Source organism: Nipponia nippon, unplaced genomic scaffold (genome assembly GCF_047370975.1).
Source record: "Nipponia nippon isolate SJK-2023a ecotype South Korea unplaced genomic scaffold, ASM4737097v1 scaffold_5, whole genome shotgun sequence".
Classification (NCBI taxonomy): domain Eukaryota; kingdom Metazoa; phylum Chordata; class Aves; order Pelecaniformes; family Threskiornithidae; genus Nipponia; species Nipponia nippon.
In genome coordinates this window covers 76650772-76666934 of record NW_028262369.1, presented here as the reverse complement: position 1 = coordinate 76666934, position 16163 = coordinate 76650772, and the positions used below count along the sequence as shown (strand labels likewise).

The window sequence follows — 16163 nt, the reverse complement described above, 5'->3', positions numbered from 1 at the left end:
ACTGGGGAAAGGGCACGAAGAACTCAATCACCACGTATGCGACTTGGCTGAGGCTAGCCAGCTGACCAGCAGCAGTAGGTTGGCAGACTGATGATCATGCAGAAAGTCCTCCTGAGCCACAGAATATGATGCTACCTGCTGTTCAGTGCACCATGTCACTCTATTTTAAAGAGTGAGTATAAATTAGGAATCACTGTTGTAAGGAAACAAGACTCAAACTCCTGGAAAACTAGACTTCAGAACTCAAACTCTTGGTAAACTAGACTTTAATGAGTTCTTCTCTTCCAAAATAAAACGTAATAGTAGTCAAAACTATCCCATAATTCCAGGTATAGGTACCGGTACCACTCATGAGGAGAGCACGGGCAAGGCAGAAGAGGTGGCTGCAGTATTTGTACCACAGCTTGGCAGTAATTTATTTCAAGAGTTGGGCAAGGTACACATTTTTAAAATAGCACTAATGAGAACACTGGACTTCATTATCCTAATTGGTCATATGAAGAAAATGAAGAATATGATTATTTAAAAAATGTGTGAAAATTTTAATGGAAGTTTCTTACTTGGCATCACACACAGAAATCTAGAAGAGACAGAAGTAAAGTCCAGCTCTCCATCACCAAATCTCCAGGCATGTAAAATGCCTTTAACACAAAGCCATCCCTTGTCTTCCTCCAGTTCCAAGTCAGTATCAAGTTCTGCTCCAGAGGAAGGGAATCCCATCAAGACAAGTGTCCTATCCTACCCAACCCTACTGCATCCTCAAGAGCAAGCTTGTCCTTTGCACGGACCAAGACAAGGTTGGCTGTAAAGGAAAGGGATCCGTTCGGTCCACCCATGAGCAGACAACCCTTTGGGGCAGGACATGAATTCTGAAATGCATTGGCAACCTTCATTCTGACATTTTCTGATTTCAAAGTGTTTCCCATTACAACGTTAAGACCCTTAACATAGCTGTATGTAATTTCCAATTTCTAAAAAGCAACCAATAAACATGTTAAATTCTAAACTCAATGTACTCATTACATAGCCACTACGCAAACCTATCTTTGAGCTAATGGAGCTACAAACAGTGAGCATTTGCCCCTCAATGGACTAGAAGCTGGGAAGAGGTAAGGTGTTCTACTAGAAGATGTCAGGTACTTGCTAAGAGAAGAGAAACAAAGAGACACTACCTCTGAATTTCATGCTGTGCTTTGTAAGGAGAAAAATGTAGTGAGTACAGTCTCTTCTGACCCTTCTTCCTAAAATGCAGCCACTTTCCCATCCCATCCAACAGTTCTTTGCATTCTGTTGCTCACTCTGGTTTCTTTTCTCAGTGTCTTTCTCCAGCCTTCAAAGCTTTCCATCCTGGTACAACAGCTCTTTAGCAAGATGCTTTCAAATGCCACCCCCAAAACTTACACATCTTCATTCAATTTGCACCTCCCTCCTACCCTGGCTTTCAGTCACTCCCACACTCCTACTTTCTTTTATCTCATTTGCGGGGTTAACAGTTCTGGCCCTGGCCAGGGACCCACCTCCTACTCAGTTTCCTTCATTCCTCAACATACAGAGGTACATTTGGATCCAAATTCCTGTTAGGTCTGCTCAATTCTTAAATTTAGTAACAGCTATTTCAAAGAAAAATTCCTTAACCGCTGTGTATCTCACAGTATTTAGCACCACATTAAATATTTACCACTGCACTTCCTTACATTTTGTTTAAAAAATAAATCATACAAATACTGAAATTTTAAAATTTGTTCTGCACAAATCCAATGCATTTTAATGATTTTTCCCACTAGAAACAGGACAAAGTAATTATGTAATAAGCTGAAATGAACTAGGCTCAGGAACAAAATACAAATTTAAAAAACAAAAAAACCCAATCCACTGTATAGTTACTTAAGTACCAGAGACACAAAAACAATTTGATAAAGGAATTATATTTTATCAGATACATACAGTAGTATTTGTTTTAAAGAAGTATTCAACACAAGTCCTTCGTTAGAGTCTAGAAAAGCACAGAACATACAGTTGTACTTCTAGTGCCTCCACTTATCAGATGAAATCTTCTCTTTACACAGGCAGAGGACGAAAAATGGGAACCTAACTAGATAAGACTGAAACACGGTAAAGCTAACGAACATTGCATCTTTCCTAGAAAGAGAAATTCCTCTCAGAAAAAGATGCAGTTGATAGTTTTTCAAGCACATTCATATAGTTATTGTACGCTGTACTTTGGCACATACTTGTGGAGCACCCGACAAGAAATGCCAAGAGTGCAGGAGGATATGACTTAATATTCTAGTTGTAGCTGCACATGTCCTCATTTTGCTATTTGCCACATAGAAACCACAACTATACATTACAGGTCAATCAGAAAAAGGATACTACATTTTAACATGTTTTAATGAAAATAATGTGAAGTATGGAACTTAGCAGTAATGAGATGCCTAAACCAGAAGTAATTCCCCGGCTCTACAGCAGTTATAAAATACTACGTAATAATCCTTTACGGAGAAAGCACTTACTGAATTTGTGCAAAACTTACATGCTGCAATTTTCAGAAAAGCACCACACTACAAATGCATTTCACTCATTCAGAAGCAACCCAGATTCAGTACTATAGAAGCTGAAGGTACTGCTCAATGCAATGATTCATAGTTTCCCTAATAAAAAGATTCAGCAGTTTTCAGTCGAGACCTTTATTCCCTCTCTGAATAAATGATGCCTGAAATTTTTATTCTTGTTCTAATGGAATTTCAATGGCCTTCACTGCAAATCTACTGGAAATTTTCGCATATTAAGTGGAAAAAATTAAATGATGTTAACCACATTTTAATGTGATTAAGGCTGACAGGGTCATTATTTCTGCTAATCACTCAGTTTAAAAAGCTCAAACAAAACTTTGCAACAGCCAACGTTTTTTCTATTTTTCCGTATGTCTACTGTAGTTGAGAATTAAAGCCACTGTAGAACATGAAACACAGTATATATCATAAAAAGGATATATCAAGTGTTTTCTGCAATTTGTACATGGATTTCATTATAATTAATCTTAAGATTTAAAAAAGAAGGGGGGGAAGATCAATCTTACAATATGTATACACCTTTGCTTCTTTTGTCTTCCTCAATCAAGAGACAAAATAGAACAAGAGAATATATATATCTTTTCTTATAGCTCCTATTTACTAGTGAAAAGGGGAAAATATTTTTGCATGTCTTTACCGTGAACCAAAAGGTATGCGTAATCACTGAAAATAATTTCCTAGAAAGCGTCTGTTGGGCCCTGCAATATGGAGTTCTGCTTGTTACTATTCAGGTCGGCATAAGCTGGAAAATGGGCATAAAAAAGTGGAACAGGGGCAAGTGGCAATGATGAAGAGCAAACAGCATATAGTTTTCACAGTGTCTTGTAGTTTCTGCTCATGGAGGATCAATGATAGAACAGAAGATTAAGGAGACTGCTGCTACGGTCACTGGCTCAGCTTGAGAGCCACAGCCTTACAGCCAGCCCTGCCTGCTCTTGCTCAAAGGTCCACCACCGGCTGCAGCACTGAATCCCAATGGAGTAACTCCCCAAGATCAGTAACGGAACACAGAAGCCTTGAGGGTGACCGAAGAGGGTGGAAGGACTTTAATTAAAAAACAGTCATAAGTCTGTCTCATTAGTACTACTAGAGGAGGGGGGATGTTGTTTGTGGGATTTATTTTTTATTTCTTTCTGGCTGGGAAGGGGCTGTTCAGAGTTTTTGTTTGGCTTGGGTTTTAGGCTTTTTGCAGGATTAGCATTTTCTGTAAAGACCACCACTATAATGCTTATTGCGTGCTTAATAATTAATCCCACCCTCCGTGGATCCTTATTTTTGGAGGACCAATACCTCTCATGCCATGTCATCTCTCTCCCCACAAACCCAAAACTTTCAGATGATTTAAAAAAACAGGCAGAAAATGCATTTCAGCATCCAAATTATTTTTTCTATGTAAGTAACTGTGTTTATACTTCAGTTACTTCAGAAGAGAATGAACGTGCAGACAGACTGATTCACATTGATCATTCCCATCTGGTTTAATAGATACATTTCAGCCCTACTGAATCATTAAAAAATAAAGCCTGTATTATAGCAGCTTCTTCAATTACAAAAACCATTTAAAAAGCAGTAAACAAGATCATTACCTTCTTAACCTTAAGGTACATGAAATTTATCTGAAAAATATTTTATTTCCTTCCCATTCCTTGGCAAAGTATCGAATCACATACACAGATATTTTTAGATCTACTTCATGATTACAACAGAAAATGCTAAGAAAAAAGACGGTAATTAATCATACACAAGTCTTTCCATATAAGACTTCACTTCTACCTTCATACCTACATGTATTGCTAACTCTGTATTTCAAAAGCCAGCAGCTTTTTTTCCCTAAAGAACATTTGCTTCCCACCTGAATACTTTCCGTAACAAGAAAAAAAAAGTCCAACGACATTAGATCATTTACTATCAAGGAACAAACTAGGTTAACATCAATATCATATTACGGCTGTAGTTTGTGATGTTCTCAAAAAGAAACATTATTGGTATTGTTGGACTTTCTAGTTTTAGTGTGAAGCCATGCACTAGTGCATCAACTAACAACCTCACTGAATTCTTGTGCTCATCTAAGAAGGGACCCTGCTGAATGTCCTAATGCATCTTATTGTGAATCTTCAGCAAATAAAACTTCATGTATGAGCTCATGATGTGCTTTGCTGCTGGAAAGTCACAGGCTCTGTGGGAAGCTTTTTATCTTCCCAGCAGTCAGTTCTCTGAGAACATCAGTGCAGCTACTGTAGTTACCTGTAGATTACTTGTATTTTCTCACATCTGTGTCCAGCAATCTAAACCATGATGATAAAGGGTCATTAGGTTTTGAGTGAGGAAGGGGATGGACTAGACAATTTGCTCTGATAAGCTCCTTGTTGTGAGCGCCGGTTTAGAATGTGAAATGCGGGGTTATGCACATTCGCAACTCAAAAACCGGTGCTCTCAGGGCACCAATTAAAAATCATACTCAGCCCATCTTCAATTACACAAACACGTCTTACCTAAAATTTTTATAATTAATAATATTGCAATAAAATAATTCTGTCATGGTAAGAAGGACATCAACTGTCTATTAGCCACAAAAGAATTCAGGTACAATTACTAAGATAACTGCTGTTTGGAGCACAGCAAAGCAATTTCCCACAGTGGGACTTACAGTTCAATTTACCAGTTGGGCAAATATTTTGCACTCTGTAGTGGTCTACAGAGTTAACAGTTACCTGTAACATTTGAGCAGTGTTATACTTGGAGAAAACTTTCTTCAACACAAACAGGTGTTTCAGCTTTTTCTGTTCCCATGAACACACATTTTTTCCAACCCTGTTCTAAGAACTATTTTAAGGCTTTTCAATTAACATTAAATGCAAATTTATGAAAGAGCCAATGGCTCTATTTTCCCATTCCAAGCTACTCACAATGAGGTCTTGTAAATTATACGCTACTTGGAAGAGGGATGAGAATAAGTACAATGTCACCTATAAAATTACATTAGCCCTCAAGTAACTTGATGATGTGGTAACAGGCTATTTTTCCTTACGGGGTATTCTTAATTCAGTAAAATAATAAAAAAAAATGATCACATGAGTTAGACAGTACTGTCACAAGTGGAGAGACATGTACCCACAAATGGAAGACGACTCTGTTTTCATTTGCAGCAAACCCGGATCATACCATGAATACAGTATACAGTGAGAATGCTCCACTGACATGGGCAGTGATAGAGCTGTAAGAAGCCTTTAAAATATTTATAGCGAAGTTTTGTGTCAAACTCCAGAGAGTATCATGGTATACGTTATATCATGGTATTACGTTAGACAATAGACAAATACGTGGAAAGACAAAGGAGCCATTGAATATTTCTTGGTCAACACACAGTCATCACAAGAAATTCAGAGACTTAAAGAGTATGAAGATTGTAACTACTACACTTTCCTCTTCGCAAAATTAAAGATTAAAATAATTACCATTGAAACACTAACTCATCAGCCTAGATAGTTCAAAAGCGTTTTCCTCCATTGCCCTTGCAGAGATGATGATATCCTGCTATGTTGCTTTTGAGTCTTAATTTCAAGTCAGTGAAGAAAAACAGAAGACTGATATTTTACACAAAAAATTAGGTCTATTTCCAAAGTAGAATAATAGTAACAATGCATGCTCATAATGGATCTTCCACCAAGATTCAAAGAGAGCATTTGAAAAAAGAGCTTTTTAATTTTATCAGTTACTTTTATTTTATACATATACATCTCCTGGTTCTGACTTCTGCAAGAGGACTAGCTACATATACCACACTTGCATTTTTTTTACTACTACATGGCCTTTAATGAAAATGCAACATTTTGAGAACTAACATTAACAGTCTGCATCATCAGAGAAAATGAATCCTTAATAATTATTCATACACCAAGTAACTGTAAACCCAAATCATTTCAGAAGACCTGAATGTGTCAAGAACTTTGACAATTATGACTGGAGCCAGGAAACTGTAGCACTGCAGAATTTCTTATGAATTTTTCTAGTTACTTTTTATAAATGCTGTCCTAGATGACAGCTTAATGTGTACCACATGCAATATTTATTCTTTTTCAGTGTCAGACTGTCTAGCCATCCAAGGGAATACAAAGAATGTCACTTATTAGGATAAAAGCACAAGGAAGGTAATCAAGGACATATGTAACATCAGCCAATCATGCCCTATTTCAACATCCTATTCCATTCATAACAGTTCAACAATTATTTGCTTACTGATAACTTGCTTTCAGGCTGTTTGTGTTCCCCATAATGGTGGTTTGCATTTATTTTGCTCTTTAGAATTGGACACTTGCTGTGCCATGCACATTTGTCAAAACTTTATATCTTCTGTCAGAAATAGCTTTAGCATATCAAATCATTTCTGTTTGTCAGAAATCACTAATAGAACAATCTAGTTACCTTCTATGTCAATAGGGTACTAACATAACTAGAAATGAGAAACAAAAGGCTGTCACACAACCACACGCTAGTGCAAGACAGGCAGCTAAAACCATGTTTCTGTTTAATATACTTTGAGCATATAGCTGTATCTTTATGGAAAACCTAATAGAGAAATTAGACTTTGACTGGAATGGAAAAATATTTCATAAGTATACTAAGCACAAAGACATTAAACTTGTTTTTTAAGCCTGCATAACTAAATTCCTTACTAGTCCTCCATGTCTCTACCATATTTTTATGTACTTATTTATTTAACCAAACGCCTATCTGGAACACTTGCAGAAATCTAATCTGCTGATTCCAACCTCTCTGATGGATTGAGTTATGAAAAAGCATTAATTCACAAAGACAAGTAGAAACAGGCAGATAGAGGGAGCCAAAGACAAACATTTACCCTCCATAAAGTTATTTTTAAATAATAATAATAATTTAGAAAATCCTATGGGAAACTGAACACGCGTGCACATGCACGCACACTTCATTAATCTGAGTATCCTGGGACATAAAGATTTTATTAAATAAAAACAGGTATGGATTTAATGAGCCTCTGAAATAAAACATAAGCTGGAAGAACCATCACATGTTTTAGATTGACAACATTGTGCAGGTTTTCAATGTATTAGGTGCAAGATTTTCTTTTGTTTTTTAATAAAAGCCATTTGTTTGGATTTAAATACATTTTCACTTCAGAAGTGTAACACTGTGCCAGTGCATGAGAACAAGAGTAAGACTTGATATACAGTGAATCTGATTAATGCATTTTCATTGTTCAACTCAATGAAGTACAAAACCAGCACATGCACTTACTCTCTTTCAAATATTTATCTTCTAAACATCTCTTCAGGCTCTAGAAACTATTTCCAGAGCACAGTAAATCCCAAACATTATTTTATTTAACTTTTCTCCAAATTAACAATAATTAAGGTCAAGCACTGGTAATAACGGATAATAAGATACCCGTAACAAACGCCTCATTTGACATTTCTTCCATTAAACATATATAACCTACGAACTTTCCTCTCCAATTTGAACATGAAGAAGCACCTATTCCTGGTTTCAAAACAAGGATACATGGTTCTATTCATTGTAGAACTAGTGACTATCAGCATTTGAACATCAGTCATTAGTATTAGTCATTAGACGAAACTCAAGTTGTGAAAATAAAATACTCTGCCAAAATTTTGGAAGGTAAGCAATATTTCTTGGGAAAAACAAGCAGTTAAGTGTAAACATATTTCCATATACTTAATACATAAAATTGGGCTGTAAATAACTATAAAATTAAAAGGAAAACTATTTAAAAACCAAAACAAAATGCATCCCATTTTCAAAATAATCGTCAACGAAAAATGTGTCTGTCAATTGTGAAACAAAGAATTTACTTCAGAGCTTGAAACTCTGTAACCTTGAAAAATGGGTGCCAAAGCCACAGCAGCCTATATTTCCAATTGTATAAAAGAATTTTCCTTCTTAAACATTTTTTTTTCTATTTATAATGAATGATTTTTGATTGGCTGATGTTCCCATTTAGCCCCTATTTGTAGAAAACAGAATAATAATTCATACAATATTCCCCCAGAGAATGGAGATGCTGTAGACCATTCATGAAGAACGATTTCAGGATGAGTAGTGTTTCCAGACCCTATAAATATCTCAAATATCAACTTCAGTGAGATAAGGAATGGTAGGTGAAATAAAATTAACTTCAACTATGAGAACTTAGAGAGATTAACAGAATTCTGTAGCATGTGATAGCAAGAAACGTTTCAAGACATGATCCAGACAGACAAATTCAATGGGCAGAATTTTAGAGGTACCTACGTGTACTTGTTTGCAAACCACATACATCAATACTGAGTAACAGATTACAAAAGGAAACTTACTAACTTGGACATTGTTTAAGATACTATTATAGTGATACTGATTGCAATGCCCAATCCAAATTTCCCCATACAGATGTTTTTTGCAAAAGCAATACAAATAATTCTCTTGTTATTTCAGAATAGAAGGCAATATTATCAGGGGGGTTTTTTGCTTAAAAAAATTCTGAAGTGAAAGCTCATCTGCCAGTTAGTACAATGGTGGATGGTCCTACCATGAGACTGAAAGACTGTCTTTTCTCTCAAAAACTACTGGTTACAAGCAGCAAGGAGGTATCAGATCCTCACACAGAGAAGGAGCTACTCACATTGCTCCCATTGCACGAAATGAGACCACAGCCACCCGCCTCTCTACAGTCATTCAAAAGCCTTCATCTCCGTCTTCCAAATTCTCAATAGGACCCACACAAAAATAACTGGTGGTTTTTAAATGCCATGTCAGATAGAATCATAACGACCCAACAGATGTTAAAAGCTGGGGACACATACCCATAGTATCTATTTTCCCCTTGATTTGAAAGAGTACTTCATTTTCTTTCTGGACTATGCACAACTTCTGTTTCTATGTTGTCTTGTTGACAAAGACAGGCTAACAATGCTCATTCATTCCGAAAGGCACAGGGCTCAATAAATTAATAATAATCAGTAATAATAAATAACTTAATATACAATAACTTAAGAATAAACAACTGCTATCAAGAATAATAATCTCTTGCACAATTCTCTATCAGCTGATTCACAAAGCAAAGAAGGGCAAAACCCCCCTTTAAAAAAAAATAAAATCCTACTTTCTAGGATAAGACCTGCTCATTAATGGGACAAATTCAAGTTATTCTTTGAGCTCATAAACCAAACCATGGCATATGTAGATCAGTCTCTACCCCTCGTTCCCTGTCAAAATTCTCCTGAGGTTCCAATATGCAGAAAAAGGTAACTTGATTCAGTTACAGCGTATTAGCAGATAGCATTTTAACCGCAATGAGAAAAGTTTAACTGGACCTTTGTAACTTGCATCACAAAGGAGATATAAAATACTTGTATAAGTCAACAATAAACAGAAACATGCAGCAGAACAGAGCTCGTCTTCTCCAAGTAGATTTAGACACTCATTTTCAATCAAAGAACAATCTTTATCCCTGGGAAATTGAATTGAGTAGACTATTTCACCTTACTTCCTTCTCTTTCTCTCATCAATATTATTACATCCAAAAATCACTGCAGTGGAGGTGGCTGTGCTTGTAATACAACACAAAAGAGTAAGGAAACAGAAAGTGTTCTACTTCATTAGTAACGATGTTTCTCATCAGGAACTTGAAATGTGAAAGGGATTTTGACACAAACATCTACCGGCTTACATGCACAGCCAAACTGCTTTAGTCTAAAATGAGTATGACTGAAATCACTACTGAACTATTTACTATTGGAAGTAGGATTTGAAATCTGCATCTGAGGTAATGATACTGTAGAGGGATGACAGCACTGATACGGTGGTTAGTACCGTAGTCTTCTCCAAAATCCCTGAGGACCTGTTGATGGGGTAGCATTGATGATGCTCAGGACTAAAAACCCCGGACTGGAACATACTGTAAATTACCGAATCTGGTCCTCAATATAAAAGCTGGGTTCTTAAGTTGCTTACCCTTCCCCTTTCTTCCATTCTGTAACAAAGACAAGTGAGAAAAACATTGTTTCTCCTTCACTTTTTCCATTTCAGTGTCTAAGACTTCACTGGCTCAGAGTACTATGAGAGAGAGGTGCCTATTCTCCAAAACAGAAGCTAGTCTGAATCTAAAAACATAAGCCATAAAAAGCAAGATGAGACACTTCGAAGCTAAAAATCTCACTTGAGAGTATCAAAAAAGATATTAAGCTCCTGAAAATTTCCAAACTCATTTAGTAGCAAGTAAAACTAATATAGGTTGCTTGACTATACATTGCCAAAAGCTATGCTCTAACCTATAATAAACAAGAGGGAGGCATGCTAAAGAAGAATTGATTCAAAGTACTAGAAATTTGCATTCAGGCAAGCAAGCAGCAGATTGCTTAGCCAGCCAAGTCTGTGACAGCGGCGTTCAGTGAAGGACCACAACTACGTACAACATACACTTAAATCACTCCAAGCACATTCAGAAAGCCTTTGAAAAAGAGGACTGACAGAACACGTAGTTTCTTTGCAGACACGATTCAGGAGATAAATCACTGATACAATTCCAGAAAAAAATATGCAATTACCAGACAATATCAGTATTTTTATTGGGTAACTTGATTTTAAAGTAGAGAACATTTCACAAAAACATTTTGTCTATGGTTTCACCAGCACCAACGCTTTTAGGGAAATAGTAAGGAAAACTGAGGCATAAAGCACAAGCTTCCCGAACAGTGGAAAGTAAGTAGCAGAAAATAGAAGTAAGCCCTTTACACACCTAACTGGGAAGAAAGAAGAACAGTTATTTATTAGTCTCTGCTTTCTCCATATCCACTATGCAATAACGAAAGCTATACTCAGCCATATCTCTGCATCTCAGGTTTGTTTCTGAGCAGTTTAAGCATTCTTCAGTTTTAAACAGACTGAAGTTTGAAAGGAATGTTGTACCTCACGATGCATCCAGAGTCAGGAACATGTCGCATTGCAAGGATTTTGCGACAAAGTTTACATCATTGTCTTTGACAATGTCACCATATCCGCTTTTTCTGTGGAAGTCCTTCTCTTCACTGCTCATGTTATCTATACACCGAATGAAGCAAAGTTGTGTAATTAATTTGAAATCTAGTGCCACATTATTCCTTCCCCTAGTACTATATGTCTTAAGTAGCATGTGTTTATAAAGATGACAAAAATAATTACTGGAAAGTCCCAATTCCAATGAAGATCAGGAAGAAACAAAGTTTCTAAAGTGTTCGGACAGTATATACAAATAAAGATGCCCCTTCTTACCCTGCACAGGTTTGGATAACTTTATAAATAGTTAAGTTTTTGCTTGTTGAAAGCTAGCATCTATTGCTTTAGATTTTGCCTATGAAAATCCAAGTGTTTAAATAAAATATCACACAAATTACTTGATTGTCTGAACTGCCATGGCAGATGAAAAAAAAGTGTCATTAGCAGGTAGCAATTCATAAGACTACACAAGCCAACTATAAAACTGGTGGAGCATCCGAACTCAAAGCTGCGGTTGTTCAGTGTTACAACTGCACCCACAGAACTGTGTATAAACAGCTCAGAAATTATGGTGATGACAGCCAAAAAAAAATAAAAACACCAAGAAGAGCATCTGGAGAGAGAAGAAGAAAAGAAACAGAAGATGGGAAGCAAAACTGAATTGTTCAAAAGGAGGTTTGGTATGACATGCAGCTGGTAAGACAGGGATTATACACACAGCAATGAAGTTGGAAAGTTACTTATAGCTGCTTTCACTCAGCACAGCCTTACTGAAATGAAGTGTTAATGCATAGTTCTTTTGCATTACTCTGATAGTATAATCAGCTTGATGCACCCGGATGATCTCAGAGAATACAAGAGGCTCGCTGGGGCACGGCTGCGTTGGGCTGGTGGTGTGGTATGCTGGGCTGTCATGTATCGCTCACAACATTGCAGAAACTGTTCTTCATTACGCTGGTCATCCTGCTTTCTACAGTCTGCAGCCTTTGAGGAGTTGTAAGAATAGCTTGAAGCTACCTTTATCTGTCCAGGACAGGCCTTCCCAAAAACCAGGAGGTTCCCCTCCACCACTCCCCACTTTTTACCAGTTTCAAGACTCAATATATTCTAAGTAAATTACTGAGGCTTTATTTCCTGACTTCACAACCTACACTTCAGCTATTTATAAGTGCCATGTTGTAACCAGGTGGACTGAAATTTTTGAAAAAAGCTTCACCATACAGCATTGCCCATTCTTAAAACATTCCAGAAACATTTTATTTGAAAAATTTTACTGTTCTAACGCTTAGGAGCCAAGACTTTACGTTTGGCACAGAGCAAACTCAATATCAGAGATAAGCCATCGCACTTGTATGAAAGTCCATCCAAATCAGAAATTCATGTCCTCAGTAGCAAAACTGCCCAAATTTAACACTGAAGAGTCTCAGCAGTTTAATCTCTTTCTATAATCCACAGCACCTGCACGCAAGCGGAGCACTGGAGTGAAGCTAGACTTTTCCTGGAAGGTGTTTTTTTTTCCTGGAAGGTGGGGCGAGGTTACACACCAGAGCTGAGAGCAGGGACCCATCTTCCCCATGCTTAGAGACATGTCCCCAGCACGTGCTGTTACCCAAACAACACGCATTCACATTCAAACAGATGGGGGCAGACTCCAGAGCGGGAGGCAAAGGAAAGCAAAGCAAAGCAGGAAGCCTGGTGAAAGAAATCCTCCAGACCAAAGGACTGGACTGGAACTGAGCCAGCAAGAATGGGATGAAATCAGAGAAGAGGGAAAGACAATCTGGCAAAGACCCATGGAGAGCACATCAGCTAGGAAAAAGGTGGGGAAAAAGTTTGGGATAGACAGAACAACTGAATAAAATGTCACTGGAATTGGCAAGTCAGATGACTACAAGAAGTCAACTGGCAATGTCAGGCAAAGATGCTGGAAAGAAAAGAGACTGCCATTAGGCTGATGGATGATAAATGAATTTGTACTCATTAATTAATTTGTGTAAGACATAATAAAGAATAACTGTTTATTAAGCAAACTGCATACACTATCCCCTCTACAGTAGGTAAGTGCTCTATGGAAAACACATGCCATCCTCTAGTTAAAACAACCTGAGCCGTAAGGTACTCTCTCTCAATATCAGGCAGTAAAGGTGCAACAGGAAGCCTAAATTCTGTATCCTGTTAACTTTGAGTATCTGACTTCACAACTTGTGTGTGCAAAACTCCATTTACACACAGATAATATAAATAATCTTTTAATATTTTTTAAAAACATTTCCGTTGTAAGGCAGGAACAAGAAGTGCAACATATTTAAAAAATTACAATTTTCTAAATCTGTCAGCATAGAAGACAGCCTTAAAATCATTAAGTAGCTATGTCAAGAAAACATCTCAATACCACAATGGCATTACACCTTATAATTATGATTTAAAGAATTCTACATCAACTACATTCTCAAATATATTTAGAAGAATAGAATTTATCTGCCTACACATCCATTACTGTACAATCTATAGTATATTTAAATATACACTTAATGTAATTCAGCAAATAAATGTAATTCAGAAGCCGAAAACTGCATTCTGCCCTTACTCAGGTATCTTGCTACATGACTAATACACTGGTACTTGCAAATAACTGTTTGCTCCAAGTGATGTAATTCTGTTTGTCTCTGCACTGCAGAAGTTCATTAACAGCAGCATCCCTCCTTTTAGAAGAGGAATGACTTTTCGGTATTTGGTCCGAATGGGAATTTTTTTGCTATTAGCAAAATTTGCAAAGTTCATCTATTTCAGACAGCATTTGAAAAGGGCTGAAACGTGGACAGCAAAAGGAGATTGTGTTTCTGTGGGACTAAGATAGAGATGTTTCACACTTTTATTGAGTCACCATATTCCTAGTTGTAAAAGAGATGGAGCTGGCCTGTAGCTGTTCATTCCCTTAACTTTATTTCCTGTGAATTTATTTACTAAGATTCTTAAATATACATATGCTTATACTGCTTGTTAAATCATGTTTTGCTTCAAGGTATGTCACATTAATATTACCATTTCCATTAATCTTTATTTCTTTTGGTTTTTAAAACGTCCTTTTGAAAGGAAACTAAAATGCAGGTAAAATGCTAAGGAAGAAGTTTCACTTTTTTTTTTTTTTTTTACATAGAGATCAAATATTTATTGCTAACCAGTTTAAGAAGAGTCTGTACAAAAATAGTATCTCCAGGACCTCTCTAAAATCAGACATTATTTAAGGGTGGAAGGGGAGGTTTGGGAGTATAGAGCTTTTTTGTCGTTGAGTTTCTTTTCAGTTTTCTTTTCTTGTTTTTAACAGGCATACTGAAGCCATGAAAACCTTCTGGATAGCATTTCTTCTCCTGTCACCATCCTCTTGCTCTACCAGCACATGACATTGCCTTGCTCTTTTGCTGAGATGGTGAACACACAACTATTAGATCTACCACTGGGCATGTACCCACTGAAATACAACCAAGAACACCAAGTTTCCATTTACCACCAGATAATAACTTTCTTTCCTAACTAGTTTAAAAGTGAAAGACTGAGTGAAGCAGATTAATTCATACTCAGGCCTATTGAGTCTTCCTTGTACTTTATCCTTGATATTTCTTTCTTCAGGTCAGATCTCCCCCCCCGCCTTTTTTTTTTTTTTTTAATATTTGGAACATCTGAAGCAATATGGAAAAGATGAATACAAAAGGATTATTCACTCTCATACTACAAGATCTAAGGAGCATCAAATGAAATTATGATGTGGCAGATCCAAAACAAGCATAAGGAAGTACTTCTCCATATAGCACATAGTTAAACCGTGGAAGTCCCTGCTCCAGGATATTGGGATGCCAAAAGTATACTTGGGTTCAAAAGGTCAATGGCTAAATTCATCGAATAAAAATCAGTCAGAAATTATTAACCACAAGTATATCATATCTGGCTTAGTCAGTTCTACAATAACAGATTGCAAGAAGCTGGACGCATACACTCTGTTTGCTTAATCTGTTCCTATAATCTTCCCTGGACATCTGTTAGTGGCCTGTCAGAAACATGATACCAGAAAAGACAGACCTTTCATCTGACCTAATTATGCCTCTTCTAGCTTAAGAACACTAAAAATGCTATAAAAATTAACGGGAAAAAGGTTATTTATTATGACATATACGCCACCTTTCTAAATACACAGGAATAAGACACTTCAGGAGAGGTACCCTATCCCATCAACACCCAACTTAGTTTTGTTAACAGAATGTCTACCATAATATTTTGAGAAACAACCCCTTGAAAATAACGTTAACATACATTTGGATACTCAACAAGTCTGAAGTATATTCAAGAAAATGATGTTCAAAAATCTGTATCAAGTCTCAGACGACTTAGTTATGATGCTGTAGATATTAGAAAATCTTTAGCAGCATAATCAGCTCTTTAAATTACAGTCTATGCGTAGGATGAAAAAATTCACTTGTTTAGACACGAGAAGTTAAGTCAAAAGATCCGTTTATGCAGCTCTGACACATACAGTATTCCTGGTGCTCACTGCAAAGAGTAAGTCCAAAATACTGAACCGAACAGTATGCTACG

At 36.8% G+C, this 16163-nt stretch overlaps 1 protein-coding gene across 2 annotated transcripts in view; it reads right to left on the bottom strand.

The window, feature by feature from the left end:
• OLA1 (Obg like ATPase 1) overlaps nucleotides 1–16163 on the bottom strand; it is a 103974-nt gene that overhangs the window by 20952 nt on the left and 66859 nt on the right. The window lies entirely within an intron of this gene.